A 6,000-nucleotide genomic window follows, 5' to 3' on the forward strand; every position below is an offset into this window, starting at 1 on the left:
ACATACATGTATACATATGTACATAATTAATTTTTATTACCATAGATTGAATATTAAATTTTGTTTTTCTAAATTAACGATTATTTTCTATACGTAATGATAAACGTAAACGAAATTAATTATTTACTGACAAATTAAAATTAAAACAAAACTTTTTAAAACTCGAATCACTTTTGAAAAATATAATAAATAAAATTCATAAAATTAGTAAAGATTATAACATATTTGCTTATTCATATTAAGACCAAATTTCGTAATAAATTGTCTCATTGATCACGAATATATTTATAATATAACATATGATTTATAATATTTATAACATATATAATATAACATATAATATAACATATAACTATTATGATCTAAATTCTACAACATAATTTTATATATTTCTTTTATAAAGAAATTAATTAATTTTATTAACGTTTTTATTTAAATCTATTGGGCATATGTAAATAAAAACCATAACTAATTACTCTTTTGATCTTTCATTTATACCTATATTATTATCTACCTATCTCAATAATTTATATATTTTTTTTAATTACTAAATTCTTAAATAATATACTGCTTCATTTTATTAATACTAAATAAATAAATAATTTCTTTTGATAAGATAAATTTTGCATCACTTCTTCTGAAAACACCTTAACTACATATTAAATTTATTCATATTAATCAAGAAAATAAAAAAATACAATAGAAATCAAACAGAAAAACAGAGGTAAATATATGTAAGTTGCTAATGTAAAGAAACGATAAACTTGATGTCCTTGAATTATAGAGTGGATAAATACATACATGATTTTGCTTAAACTTGTAAATGGAGTATTTTAGATATACATTCGCAAGTTGTTTATTCAATATAGGTTCGATTAAGTTTTACTCTGGCTTTGTGAATATATGCATATATATATATAAAGCAGTCTTACCTTTTGTTCTTCCCTTGAAATAATCTTTGATTTTTGTTCAATTTTGTCCGATTGATAATAAAAGAACTATTTATATAAAAATTCTACATAATTATATATAAATGTATACATTTGATATGAATATTCAATTATTCTATTTTGTAAAAGACAATAATAAAATAAAAAATAAATTATGTCATTATGATTTAGTTTTTTATTAATTATTAAATTAAATATTGAAATCTTTAAGAAATAATAAATATTGTAATGCAGTAATTTTCTTAATTTGATGAAATTGTATTAATTAAATCAATTATAGATATTATTAAAAATAAAAATAATTTTCTTCTATAAAAATAAAGTAATTAAACAGTAGGTAATCTCACTATAATAAAGTTAAAAAGATTATTAAGGAAAATTTATTCATAGTGTTTAGTGATTGTCACTTACTTTAAATGTAAAAATTATATTCAACTGAAATTATTTTAAAACGAAATTCATTTTTTAAGTATAATACAATTTCGATCACAAATTATACATTCAAATAACTACATATAAAAGATAAAGGGCTTTATTATTCACAAAAAGGATACAATCTTATTTAAAACTCATTGTAATCATAAGAAAAAGAATTTTTTTCAATAAAAAAGAATGAAACTATATAAACTTTAAAAACTTTAGATCTTCAAAATTTAAAAGAGACGGAAAATAAAATCTCTTAAAAAAAAGAGGAAAAACAAGGAAAAAGAATCTATTCGTTCTTTTAAAGAAAATAATTTATATTTATAACAGTATTCTGTACCAATCAATCATCAATTAGTTTTATTTTTCTGCTCTCCTTTTATCTTCGTACGTTTAGAGATGCCGACACTCATTTAACTTATGTATATTCTAAATTTTTTTATCGACTTTAGAATCTCTTTCGTAACTATCAATTAAATCTAATAATAAAAAAATTATTTTGTTTTTATCTTAGTTGTTTTCTAATGTATTATTCCAAGTTGGGTAATTGTGATATCTATTAATAGGCAAATTAACCAATTTAATCAATATATCAAGCTCTTACATTTTATATTTGAATACATTTAAGTTTTTAATTACATTATACAACTTCGATTAAATTTATAATGCATTAAATTAACAGGGCTAAGATCACATAAACGTAAGAGTACGAATTTAGATCAATATATGTAAATATTTTATATGTAAACTGAAAATTGTTTATCATTGTTATATTTTGTTTTAGATAAAAGTATAAAAAAAAAATAAATGCAAGTGCAGAGGAATGAAAACTATTACTAATTTAGTCTTTGGTATGATATTATATACAACTAAAGACTACGGAACAAAAGTATATACTGTTTTTAAAAAGGTTATATAATATACCTAAATATATTTTTAATTTGCTATGCGATTTAAAATAATTATTTATCTTTATCACAATTGATGTGAAATTTTTAAAAATTTATTTAAATATTTTTGGCAAATTAAAAAAATAGAATTTAAGATAATAAATACTAAAAGAAAAAATTATATAATATAGTTTTATTATAAACTATAATTTTTAGGTTATTTATATAATAAATATTGTACAATAAATTGAAAAAATAATTCATAATTTAATATTTTTATTAAATACTAAATATTATTTTTTATCTTTTACAAATTTTTAAATATTTATATATATGTGAATGTTAACTAATATTTATAATTCTGTGAAGGTATTTTTAAAACTATTTGAGTATGGAAAAGCTGGAAAATCGTTATAATGTTTTCATTCTATCGAGTATAAATGAAAAGTATAAATATATGCCAATGAGCATGATGAAATTATATAGAGAAGTTAAATAATAATACTATAAAATTTTGTACAGAAAATACAAAAAATATTTTCGATTATAGATCAAATAATTCTGCAAGTAAACTTTCGAATCCATTAGGTTCCTTAATTACGAGAATAAAAACTTGTACGATCTTTAAAGACTATTGATGATAAATAATAGCATAAATACATATGAATTAATTTGTATCTTTGATAAATTGCCAATAAATTTCTAATGAAGTACGAATGTGAAACTCGCAATTGAATATGAATCAAAAGATATAGAATAATGTGTTTAGCGAGAGGTAAAATAAGAACATTCAACTTTAGAATAATTTAAAGTAAAGAAGCGCGAAAATAAATGGAGTATGCTCCATTTAACGCTACGTTGGAATGTTTTACCTTTCCAACACGCAGTATTCTTTTTAATGCAGATTATATACTTTAGCAAAAACTAAAATTTTCAAACTGTTTTCAACAATTTCAAATGTTTCAAGCTGTTACGAATTTAAAAGTTATTTTTTTATATAGAAGGTAGTATTTCACGGATATCTTTTTTATCTAAGAGGTCCTAAAATAAAATTCAATAAAATTTAATAATTAATACAAAATTTGAATAACTCTATGTTCATTTGAAATCATTCGTAGAGAATGAAAAGAAAATTAGACGTTATAACTAAAAATTGAATTCTTCAGAGATTTGTTATCTTTTTATAAATAAATAATATATAATATGAAATTACTCAAAAAATATACTGAAGATGTAATTAAAAGAAACAAAAATTTTAAGAGCAAAATGCATTTTCTTGGAATTAATTTCTAATTGAATTTATATGTTAGGAATTAAAATAGAAATAGTCCCAATTAATGATGATAAATATTGGAATTATAAACTAAAATAAAACAAGAAGTCTATAGTTGATTTGATTAAGCGAATTTAAAAGATGAATTAATTAGTTAAACAAAGCTCGATAGAGTGGCAACAAACGACAGTTTGTTAAGCCGTGTTTCCAGTCATTTTTTCATCAGGACATTTGACATCGGTAAATCTTTGCGATTTGATTTCATGTATGCATGAACGACCGAATGTCGTAATTCTTAATCATAATTTATTGTTCTAATCCCGTAAATTAATGATTGCTTCTGTGACGTCGAAAGAAGCGTAATGTGATTAGTTTAATAGTGTAGACTCAGACATGTTAATGAAGCATAAAAAATGAACATTTAGAAAATAGCAATAATATATCTTAATTAATATTGCACATTATTTCCTTTTCATTCGAAAGAAACTTCCAGAGCATCGGGGTGATGAAATGAGATTAAGTAAAAAATAAACCTGAATAAATAAATATATATATTTGTTCTAATCTTCATTATTTCAATTTTCATTGAGATGTAAATTCCTTATCAGGAGTAAAAGCAAACAAATTGACGAATGAATGCCATTTAAAAAAAATTAAATCTCAGCTGTATAACAAAATTGATTATGAAAATAAAGTGCGCCGACGTGAATAGTAAATAAAGGAAGAAGTAATTTAAATGTAGATTTACTATTTTTTTTAATATTAAACATTGTGAGCAATCATAATCTGTAAAATATTGTTATTTTCCTTTTTTTGTAGAAAACATCTTACTGACTATCGAGAATTTAGTGAAATTATAGATTTTCATAATAATCTAAAAAAGTACTTTCATAGGACTCAATATTTAAAATATTAATTTTCTTTTATTACCTAAATAGGACCAGTATTTTATTAATTACATGATTATCGAAATTTTTTATTTAAATTTCATATTTAAATTAAGCTTTTAAAAACTATTTCCTTATATAATTGTGTTATGCAACGTCAAACATAACAATAACTTAATTAAAAAATTTGATAATGTTTAAGTAAATATATAATCGAATATAGATTTATTTATAAAAATTATATATATAATAGTTATAAACTCACTGAGTATATAAATTTTTCATACTTAAAGTATATATTATTAATCTATACATTCAATTATTAACATACCATCATCGTCAATATTTCAAATAAAATTTATTGAGTATTTTAAATTGCTAAGATCTAGAAAAGCTTATTTCGAAAATTTATATAAATAAATTTCTATTAAAATTAATTTTTAAAGTATTGTTATAAAATATATTTCCTAGAAAAAGAAAACCAATCAATTGAAGATTCGTATCAGCTATTGTATCTGTTATTGTCTCGTTATTATGCAACATTATTTATTTTATTTATTTTATAATTTATAAATAGAAATTTTTTACGTTCCTTTTATTCTTTGTTTTATATTCTTTACGTTTATATATATGAAATATAAAGTGTAGAAACTATAATTTTCAATTAGTATAAAAAATTTAGAAGTAATTTTAACATGTCAATATTTATAAATCAATGAATAAATATATACCATAGCATAATAATTTTTTTTAATTTTATACGCTTGAAAATTGTTAGATTGTAATTATAACAAAACTGAAAATTTATTTATAGCAATAATATATTTTTTATAAAAATTATTTGAATTATATCAAAAAATGAAAAAGGTCAAAATTATTACAGAATTAATGTATTTAAATTAAAAATGATTCAAATTGAAATTTTTATAATATATTAATTGTTTTAATCACCGCGCTTAATAATTTACAATATAGTTTCATATTTCTAACAAATTTTTATAATTTCTGATACATTTGTAATATTGATAAATTCAATTTTTATAAAAATATGGCTATATATAAATAATATGGACGTATGTATGCTTTTAAATATAAATTTTTTAACCTAATACAGTTATTTAGATAATTGAGTAAGATTTAAAACCTTAGTTTGAAAGTTAACATTTATTTTAAAAAAAATGGATTTAGTTAATGATACAAATATATGAAATTTACAATAATTATAATGTTTAAAGTAATAATGCTCAAATTTATTTTTTAAAATTTCTACACATCATTTGTCTCATCATTTATCTTATAGTTTAATAAACGATGATCAAATTACATTAAAATCATAATTTATTGAATTAACCTTCTGTGATATAATTAAATAGCCTAATAAATAACCTTTAATAAAAAATATAATTATTATGAGCAGAAGTATTATTCTATATATATATATTTTTTAAATGATATAAATAAAAAACTAATTAATTCCTGATTGAAATTAATTATTGGAATCTGAAAGTAATAACTTATGGGAAATCCCAATTATCATATATATGTATTGAATGTAAATAAAGAATGTTAAGAATGTT

This window comes from Ceratosolen solmsi, unplaced genomic scaffold (assembly GCF_000503995.2).
Source record: "Ceratosolen solmsi marchali unplaced genomic scaffold, CerSol_1.0 scaffold4, whole genome shotgun sequence".
Taxonomy (NCBI): Eukaryota; Metazoa; Arthropoda; class Insecta; order Hymenoptera; family Agaonidae; genus Ceratosolen; species Ceratosolen solmsi.